Source organism: Gossypium hirsutum, chromosome A11, assembly GCF_007990345.1.
Source record: "Gossypium hirsutum isolate 1008001.06 chromosome A11, Gossypium_hirsutum_v2.1, whole genome shotgun sequence".
Lineage (NCBI taxonomy): Eukaryota > Viridiplantae > Streptophyta > Magnoliopsida > Malvales > Malvaceae > Gossypium > Gossypium hirsutum.
The window spans coordinates 96,053,993-96,065,285 of record NC_053434.1 but is presented as its reverse complement, the minus strand read 5'-3'; the positions used below and the strand labels follow the sequence as shown (position 1 = coordinate 96,065,285).

The 11,293-nt window shown below is 28.4% G+C and overlaps 1 pseudogene; it reads left to right on the top strand.

The window, feature by feature from the left end:
- Window positions 1-391: 391 nt before the first annotated feature.
- On the top strand, window positions 392-10,938 carry LOC107891516 (cellulose synthase-like protein E1; annotated as a pseudogene).
- The last annotated feature ends 355 nt before the right edge of the window (window positions 10,939-11,293 follow it).

The following is an 11,293-nucleotide window of genomic DNA, read 5'->3' as shown; positions in this document are numbered from 1 at the left end:
TTTAGCATTTTTTTGTCATATGTCACATTGTGGTTGTGACACGTAGTGACTTTAACTGAAAAAAATTAGGGGTGGTTCAAGTACTCAATTGAGTGTAAAAAAAAATGTAGGGGCTTAATTGTTTTTTTGAAAAAGTTTAAGGGTCTCTTTTATACATTTTTAAAGTTTAAGTACTCAATTGTGTGTAAAAAAAAACACGAGCTTAATTTTTTTTCTAGAAAGCTTAAGTCTTTTTCATACATTCTAAAAGTTTAAGTACAAGTTAAAAAAAATAATTACTTAAATATTTTTTAAAAAAATAAATTTCTTAAACGGAAAAACTTTATTTTTATTTTTTTATTTTAAAGCATAGCATTGAAGTGTGCTATAATCCAACATTATAAAGTCAATGCTCAGCTTCCATCTTACACCATTTGCACAACTAGTTGAGATCTAGAAATTACAGAAATGGCAAACAATAATTATGTTCCGCTCTTCGAAACAAAGCAAGTTAAAGGACGACTCTTTTTCAGGTGTATTGCAGCTTCAATCTTTCTCGGCATCTGCTTCATTGTTATGTATAGAGTAACGTTTTTCCCCGTCGGAGGAAAAGCTGAGAGATGGACTTGGATTGGACTGTTTCTTTCTGAGCTATGGTTCTGTCTTTATTGGTTTCTCACCACGGTTAGTAGATGGAACTCAGTCTACCGTTTGCCTTACATTGACAGGCTCTCTCAAAGGTACATACATATCTTCATTATGTCGTTTTTCATGATTCATCATTTACGCGGAATTTATTACTTTCAATCTTGGAAAGGTTCGGAAAAGAACTACCGGGTATAGACATATTTGTGTGCACGGCTGATCCATTGATGGAGCCACCGAGTATGGTGGTGAATACGGTTTTATCAGTGATGGCATATGATTATCCACCTGAGAAGTTAAGCATCTATTTATCAGATGATGGGGGATCGGATTTAACGTTTTATGCCATGTTAGAGGCTGCAAATTTCTCAAAGACATGGCTGCCTTTCTGCAAAAAGTTGAAAGTGGAACCAACATCTCCTGAGGCGTACTTTAGGACAGCTTCCGAACCAGTGAATGCGGAGGAGTGGCTTTCAGTTAAGGTAAATTTAATATTAATTTCTTGCACGCATACTGTTTAATGTTTGATTCCGATTTGCATTTTGCGAAATTATTGATGCATTCTCCGAAGATTTTTTTTGTCTTTTTCTCGTTAGTCTTAAAAAATTCTACTAACTTATTATGAAAAAACTAAAAATAAATTATAAAAATAGTCACTTTTATTTATCTTAAATTATATTTTAATAACTTATATTTAAAATATTACGTTTTGGTCACTTACATTATTATTTTATTACAAAATGGTCATTCTACCGTTAAGTTTCGTTATCTCCCTAACGACAGTCCTACATGGCAATCTAAATTTAATTTATTTAATTAAAAAATTTATTTTCATCTTAGTAAGTAGACATCCAAGTTGGCATTTAAAACTCATTTTAATTGCCATGTAGGACTGCCTTAAGGAGGTAACGGAGTTTAACAATAGAGTGACCACTTCGTAACAAAATGATAACGTAAGTAACTAAAACGTAACGTTTCAAACATAAATAATTAAAATATAATCTGAAACAAAGAAAAGTAACTATTTTTTAACTAAATTATGCTGTCACTGCACACCTCATCCTAAACCTTGTCAACAAAACAATCCAATTTTCAGCTCCTTAATTTCTGAAATATTATAAATATAATTAAACCGAATCTTTTAGCTAACTCGATAAGTTGGACCAAAAACAAACTTATCTTCTTGTAATCCCAACTCCACTTGGAGCTATTTGTTTTTCTTTTATAAAAACGTAACTTTCTGAAACATAGCCATCCACTACTTACAAAAATGGAAAATCTAAAAATAACTTCTTAATAAAATTTTTAATATTAATAAAATATAAGAGAATATTTGATGCATTGTTAATGAGTAAATTTCATGTATTATTAATTAATAATAAGATTACATATTGTCATTTATGTAAGACAAGAAATATTGAAGAGTTATATTAATTATAATCGTTGAACATAAATAAACACAAAAAAAAACATAAAATTCAAAATTAAAAATCTCAAATCTCAATCCGTATTCGAAACCTAAAATCTAAAACTCAAATGAAAAATAGAATGATTATAATTATAATTAATAATTAATTATTTTTTTGGTGAAATATTTAATTATGTTTAATAAAGTTGGTAATATTTATTTTGAAGTCCTTCAATTTTTTTTACAACAATGATAATATATCGTTTTATTATTAATTGATAGTGCATGAGACCTATGCATTGATGGTGAATCAAATATTAATCTATAAAATATATGATTTAATAAATTTACTTAATTGGAATTTCTATATCATACTTATAAATAAGATTTATGATTTTATTAATAATTAAATTTTACATTGAATTACTATATATTTAAATTATTATGTTTTCATTATTCAAAAAAGAAAAAAGAATTATACCACTTTATTTTTTTTACACAAATTCAATTGATCCATTAATTAGGGAAAGTTAAAAAAATAAAAATTTCTAAAAAATCACTATGCCTCTTAGTCCTACCATTTGACATTAAACCATTGCTTCCTATGGGCGGTGTCTCGGTATTGCAATTTCCTAAGGCCTGAAAACAGGCCCCTAAACTCTATAGAAGAAACATACAATCATTTTCTTAAGGAAACTAAAATAGAATGAAACCCTAAATTCTTAACTTTTCCTTACCCTTCTTCTTTGTTATTGCAACGCCGAATGTCCCTTTGCAAGGGAACTGCTATTCCTCAGATAGTGTGCGTGGGTCATTTTCTTCCCCCAGTTCCTCTAATTTTTAAGGTCCTCGGATATCCTATAACAAATCCTCTTTTTTTCTTCGAACTCAGCTATCAAAAAACGAATTTTAAATAGAAAATTTTAATTATTTATGTAATATGTAATTTTATATATGATATAAAATTTTTTGAAGAATAGATTTATATAGTAGAATATAATATATTATATCTGCAAGTTATTATGATGAATTTATTAATAAAAAAAGTAAAATTGAGTACAGAATAATTTATTTTGCTATATATTAAATATTATAGTTTATACTAATGCATTAATTATTATATGAATTCTTTATTTGAATTGTAAAAGAAAAATATTCACGTGATTATTACGTAATAAAAAAAATTATAATGGACATGAATTTAATAGATAATATTAATGGTGTTAATAACTCTTAAAGATTACATCATCATATTTATTAAAATAAAATATTTAGGCTAACCAATGTCGTAAAAGTTAATATACAAAATTATGTTAAAGAGTTGAAGCATAAAGATTAAATCTTAAATTTAAGTTGAAAAAAACTTAAATTTGAGTGGAGTATAATTATCAAAATTGAAATTTGACTATAGTTATATAATTTTAAAAAAAAAAAAATAAAGTCTATGTTTGTGATCTCTCTTTTTTCTACCAAAATGTTCATATAAAGTTGAAAAAAAATCACTTTTAAACTTTCAACTCTAAATAACATTTTTTTTTATCCTTAAACATTTCTTAGCATACAAAGGAAGCGATAGTAACATAATAAGGTAGCTATCACATATAAGAAGTAAATTATTTGGACTAATTAATGTCATTGTAAAAATAAATGATCAACTTATGTGAGCATAGTAGAGAAATTGAAATAACAATTTTACCATTATCTTATAATTACTAAAGAAGGAGAAAAAATATCATGTCATTAGTTAGTCCAAATAATTAGCACCATTCATAATTTTGGTAGTTGATTTGAACTTAAAAAAAAATTTATTTGAACTCATCATTCTAAAATAATTTATTTTGCTGGAATAGTATTTTTAAATATATATATTAAAAATTTAATTAGAATAGCCAACAATATTAACAATTTAGACTAAATATTATAAAAAAATAGGGATCAAATTATTGTAGAAATTTAAGTCTAAAGATTAAATATTGATTTTAAGTATAATAGAGGGACCAAAAATGATATTTGACCATTTTCCTAAAATATGCAAAAAAGGGAAGGTTGAGACATGTGTCAAGATAAGACCTTCCTTCTATTTGTAGGTTATAGATATATATAGATAATTAACTAGTTTTATGACTGCATTGTGTATATTATTATTTTAAATAAATTTATGATGGTTTAAATTTTCTTTTGGCTTATATAGAGGTATACATGGTTGTGTGATTCAAGCTCGATTTTCAAAATTTTTAGGTTAGGGTTGGAGTTCCAGTCTAACCTGTTTAAAAAGCTAATATCTTTATTTAAAAATAATAAAATATTTAAAATATATTATTTTATATTAATATTTATATATTTTAATAATTAAATTTAAATAAAAATATTTTTTAAATTATTTAATCTAAATTCAGGCAAGTCCAAAAGTAAAAAAATTTATCTAAGCTGGAGGTGGCGCTGAGCTGATCGGAGCCAAGTAGGGCGGGCAAGTGTGACAACTCTATTGTATTATACAAAGTAGTTAGAAGAAGAGAAAAGGAAATAAACATAAATTATAAAAAATAGAATCCTCAAACACAATAAAGATGACAATTGACACTGACAGACTAACACCCAAATAGGATCCTCTCGATTCGATGATCACACTGCAATCAACATGCCATTTCGATGCAAAGAAAATGGTTGAAGGCTTCTTTCTTTGACTACAATAACTTTAGCCAAAGCTTTGAAAAAGTTATGGACGACCGACTGCTATGATCTCTTAGGATCCCACTAATACCAGCTGCCATTAGCGACACCATCAATTCTATATTTCACGACACTTGTGGGGGAAAAAGCCCAATGACACTTTGGGTCAGTTCTGCATTACTTTTCAAAAGCACTTCTGGCTCCAAAAGCATTTCTGGAAGAAAAGTTGTGCAGAACAAGCTGCTTTTGGCTGAAATTTTTAACTTTTCAGAAGTGTTTTTCAAAAGTACTTCTGAAAAGGAGAAGTTAAAATTTTTAGCTTTTCCTCTCCCAAAAACACTTTTAGTGCTTAATTACTTTTTCACCCCTCCAATAACAGAGTACTTCTTTTTTTTCTTGGTACTTAATTACAAATGTGTTAAAATCATTAATTAAAAATAAAAAAATATTTTTTAAAATACTAATTACAAATATTTAATAGTTATATTTAAATATTTAAAATATATTTTATATATTCTAATTAAATTTTATAAATAATTAATATTTATTGCTTAAAAATATTTAAAATTTATTTTTTATTTATTAAAATATTAACAAGAAATTATAATATATTTTTTTATATTCTTACTAAAATATAATAATATTAACTAATTTAAATATTATTTAAATGTATATTTGTTACTTGATAATAACATGTCTAAAATAGACATTTTATTTCTCAAAAGTACTTTTTGACAGCAATGCTAAACACTCAAATTTTAAACCAAAATTTTCAAAAGCACCTCTAAAAAGCACTTTTCCACAGCACTTTTCAAAAGCACTTTTCAAAAGCATTGCCAAACTAGCCCTTTGTCTCGTCTTCCATAAATTACTAAACGTCCAATGCTTTCTTTAATAAATTTTATTAATAAAATCAATATAAAAGTTTAGAATTTAAGTTAATATACTATATTTTGATTAAAATAATATATTTCCTTTGAGAAAATAAAAAATTGAACTTTATTTTTATATATTTAGTTCATTTTTAAATAAATTAATAAATAACATAAATAAATTTTATTAATTTTAATATAAACATTTTAAAAGATTTAAAATATAAACTTTGTTGTAAATAATTATTAACTTAAATTTAAATAATATAAAAAACACTCATATAATGACCAACTAGATTCAAATACCCTATAAGCTTAAAGTTAACGAGAATGATTCGAATTTATTTTAATTTTTAGTTTTTTTTAGACAATTCAATTTAAGTATGGTTTTTACATAAATATTTTGATCACAATGTAGGTCTCATCAAGGGTCCTTGTATATATTCTTTTTCAGATTAGGGTAAGGGGATATTTTTAAAGATTTTTTTGTTCCTCTCTTCCACTTTTCATTCACCAGTGGCATTTTTTAGTTCCCTTTTTTACCATGGGAACTCTTCATACTTTCCCCCTTTTATCTCCTTCATTTATAACTCTCTACCATATAAGGATGAACCATTCTAAATCCCTGCCACTTTCTCTTCCATGTCTCTTCCCTTGTTGATTCCCTGTATCTACAATTGGTGCGGTGTATTACAATGCGTAGCCATCAAGTTAGCAAATGTACCTTTGGCATAATAAGTGTAATCTCGAATCGTCAGGTCAATGGTTGCATCTTCGGCATGACCGTCAGGTAAAAAATTGCACCTTTGACATGATTCTGCTGTTGTGTAATCTTCAACCGTAAAGTCAATAGTTGCACCTTCGCAAAGTTACGACATAGTTACAAGCGAACGATGGCTCAAATAAGGGTTCATTCACTGAACGATGGCTCAAATTATTACATTAGCATAACCCCAAATGGTTGTTATTGCCTCCGAGGCCAACTTAATTTTGAACAATTGATTTACCTTCAACATTAGTATAATTTAAAATATTTACAAACAATTGCAATGCCTACGATGCTAACACAATTCAAAATATTTGCAAATTACCATAATTTTTGTAAGAAGAAATACAAGCAAATTTTCCACGACACAGAGATCTCACCATTGCTTTTCGTCTCAGGCAAGGTCCTTTTATAACATTCCCTTGGAATAATGGGCAATTGTTATGCATGAATATTTTGGTCACAATGTAGGTCCTGCTAAAAACTCTTATATATACTCTTCTTGGGATTAGGGCAAGGGGGTCTTTTTGGGGGTTCTTTCTTTCTTCCTTTTTTCAACCACCAACGGCGTTTCTTATCTCTCACTTCCACCATGGGAACTCCCCATAATTTCTCCCATTCATCTCCTTCATTTACGACTCTCCGCCCTACAAGGGTGAACCATTCTAACCCCCCTCCTCCCTTGTTGATTCATAGCATCAACAATGGTATTAATTAAAGATAAAGTAACATTTAGTCTCTACACTATGCAATTTTTCTTACATTGGTCTTTAAATTTTCTCAATTTGGTACATGAAGTTGGATTCCATTAATGTATGATGACGTTGCACTATGAAATTGTGTCATGTCATCACTTAATTTTTTTTTAAAAAAATAGTAACAATTTTTTTTTGTGTTTTCTTAGATTTTATAATATAATTTTTTTTAATTTTAAAGTGAAGGTTAGACATGTCAAAATCAAAGTTTAGGGACCAAATTAAAAAAGTTATCAAATTCCAAGATAAATGTGGACTAAAAAAGTTCAAAGATCAAGTTGAAAAAAAGTATCAAGTTCAAGGATTAAAGGTTATTTTATCCCTATTAATTATATTTTGGTACATTAATAATTTAAACCTAGATTATTCTTAGGGTAGATGAATATTCTACTAATAGGCCATAACTTGAGTGTTTTTTCCCTATTAATTATTAATTCAATTAGTTGTCAATAAAAAAAATCATTAATCCGATTAGTTACTTAGTTCAACTTTGGGTAATATAATTTGGAACTTTATGTATTCCAAAAACCCATTAATGTATTAAAATAATGAATACAAAATAAAATATTTATCAATCACAAAACCCCATACTATACCTTAAATTGCATTTTAGCTCTTCTATTTAAAAATTGAGCAAATTAGCTCCTATATGTAAGATGAGTGAGCAAAATAGCCCTCCATTAAAATTGTACCATTAAATATTTGTTTCGCTGTTTATATATAAGGTATAATAGCAAATTTAGCACTTAATCTTTACAAATTTATTCAATTTAACCCTACTATTTTATTGGAAGTAAATTAGAAAATTTTGAAATTATTAAAGCTAAAGGGTCAAAAAAGCTTTAGTAACAAAAAAAGAATCAATTTTATCCTTTTAAAATTAAAATTTATTTAAAAATCATAAAAATTATAAAATAAAATTTATAAAAATTTTAAAATTATAATTTTTTATTAGAAAATAACAATAGTAATCTAATAAAAGAGTAACATTCAATTTTTTATTTTAATTCTTATAATCATTAGATTTTAATCGGCGAATATTATTTTTTAGGCATATTCATGGGATTTAAAACTCATTTGCAGGTTAAAAAAATTTTAAATTTTTTTTATGAACTTAGAAAAGAAAAGGGAAAAAAAAACTGACTGTCTTATAGTGACCTTTAGATTTTTAGATTAAGTCACAATTATGGAAGAAAATAAAATATACTACTTATTTAAAAAATTTTATTTAATAATTGAATTATAAGTAAAATAATAAAGAATTACATTCTCATAAAATTTAATTCAATCCTTGGTCATTTCATTTTTTAATTATTATTAAAATAATAAAAAATATTATTATAGCAATATTTATTACTCTTTAAAAATGAATTTTAAATAATTTTTTAAATAATTTTTTGTTGAATTAATTAGTAACACTAAATTTTACAAAAGAATTTTTTAATAATATAGATAGATATTTATTATAGTATAGGTGTAATAAGAATGGCTATCACGGTGCATAAGCATGAACAGGCTTTAGCATTTGACATCAAAGATGTGGGTGTATTAATGTATTGGGAATAATCATGCAGAAATTATACGATGGAATGAAAATGAGGATTGAAGCCACCACAAAATTGGATCGAATTCCAGATTACATTCGTAAGCAACATAAAGGATTTCATGAGTGGGATTTCATTACACACAAACATGACCATCAAACCATCCTTCAAGTAAATTACTCATTTCATAAACTTCTAATTAATTAGGCTTTGAATAGTTGAGCTTAATTAATTAATGATGCTTTAATTAATGTTTCTTAGATACTAATTGATGGAAGAGACACCAATGCTGTGGATATTGAAGGCAATCCTTTGCCAACTCTAGTGTATTTGGCAAGAGAGAAAAGACCTCAATATCACCACCATTTCAAAGCTGGAGCCATGAATGCTCTTGTAAGTATACTATCAACTTTATAATGTATATGTTTTTATACATTTAATTTGCTAGTTAATGATTTTCATGGTGCAAAATAGATCAGGGTATCATCCAAAATAAGTAACGGTCCAATTATTTTGAACGTGGATTGCGATATGTATTCAAATAATTCAAAGTCAATCAAATATTCTTTATGCATTTTCATGGACGAAGAGAAGGGAGATGAGATTGCCTATATACAATTTCCTCAGAAATTCAACAATCTCACCAAAAATGATATTTATGGTAGCTCTTTTCGAGTAATGCAACAGGTAATTAAGCCTATAATAGAAAGGTAATTTTATGCAAACAATGATTAATTTTGATGATGATTTTTTTTTCAACAATAAAGCTAGAGCTTGCAGGACTTGACGCAAATGGAGGGCCAATGTACATTGGAACAGGATGCTTCCACAGGAGAGAGGCTCTTTGTGGGAAGCAATATGAGAAAAACTATAAGGTTGATTGGAAGAAACTAAATGATACAAAAGCTAATGAAAGTGCAAGCCTCCTTGAAGAAACATGTAAAGTTCTTGCAAGCTGTACATTTGAACACAACACGCCATGGGGAAAAGAGGTGCATTTCGTTATTTCTCACTTACCTAAATACATATACAAATATGAACCCGTAATTTAATTCAATTGGAACGTTATGGTTACTGGTAAGAAGTGTCATCTAGCAGTTTTGGGTTGGAGTTCTATCATCTTAGGATGGAAACAAACAGACATGAATTAGCATCTCATTTGTAATGAAAATAAGTTTTTGGTGGCAGATGGGTTTAAAGTATGGCATTCTGGTGGAAGATATAATTACAGGGTTGAGTATAAAATGTAGAGGATGGAAATCCATGTACTTAAACCCTGAAAGAGAAGGCTTTTTAGGAGTTGCTCCAACAACATTATTGCAGTTGCTGGTGCAACATACGAGATGGGCAGAAGGTCACCTTCAAATTTTCCTATCAAGATACTGTTCCTTGGTGTACGGATATAAAAGGATTCCTCTTAAGCTTCGACTTGCTTACTGTCCTTTCAACTTGTGGGCTGCAAACTGCTTGGCTACGTTGTATTATGTTGTAGTCCCATGCCTTTTCCTGCTTAAAGGCTTCTCATTGTTTCCTAAGGTATGAAGTTCTTAAATTCTTAAGTATTTATCTTGAAGGGTGATATATTAATGTAAAACCATGGCACCGTGCAGATATTAAGCCCCTGGGTGGTCCCATTTGTATATGTTGCCTTGGTACACCGTGCATATAGCCTTGGTGAATTCCTATGGTGCAGAGGCACATTCTGAGGTTGGTGCAATGATCAAAGGGTGTGGTTGTTCAATAGAACAACTTCATACTTCTTTGCCTTCTTTCAAACCATCTTGAAGCTATTAGGGTATTCACAGCTAACCTTCGCCCTCACTGCCAAAGTATCTGATGACAACATCTCGAAAAGATACGAACAAGAGCTGATTGAGTTTGGCGCCACTTCACCGATGTTTGATATTTTAGCCACACTTGCAATGTTGAATTTGTTTGGTAGCTTTGGGGCAATCAAGATGGTCATCTTGGATGCAGATGAGGACTTTAAGGTTTTGGACCAATTTGGGTTGCAAATTCTACTCTGCTTGGTTTTGGTTACCGTTAATTTGCCTGTATACCAAGCACACTTTTTCCGGAAGGACAATGGCAAGATGCCTAGTTCAGTTACTTACAAGTCTATTATTTTTGCCTTGCTAGCCTGTACTGTGGCCATGTATTGAACCACTAAAGTTTTCTCTGCTAAGAAAGTCGTTATATAGGACTAAAAATAATTGAATCATAAATGCCTAAAAGTAGTCGTATGAACAAATTGATTAAGGCCAGTTTTACGTATTGAGCCATTATGAGATTGTGTAAACTATATAATTTACAAAATCACATTTTTTTTCACTTGGCAAAATTTTGTGCATAACGTATTATATATTAGTGTTAAAAGTTGACAACAAACAGCAGTATGTATGTTACCCGGATGAAATACAGCAGCATACAAATGTACCTAATGTTATCCGGATGAAGTATGTTTTTGTACTAGTTGACCTGTATTTGTTCTGACAACTTTTTTGTCTAGTTAAAGTTAGTCAAGGACTAAGCAGCTTTAGACAGGTTACAGGTTATCATTAAGCTATTTGTTAGTATGTTCTTTTCAGAAAATTTATTACTCTTTCAATGTAATAGTTTAATATATGTACATTTTTCCTTAAAAACAAAAATGA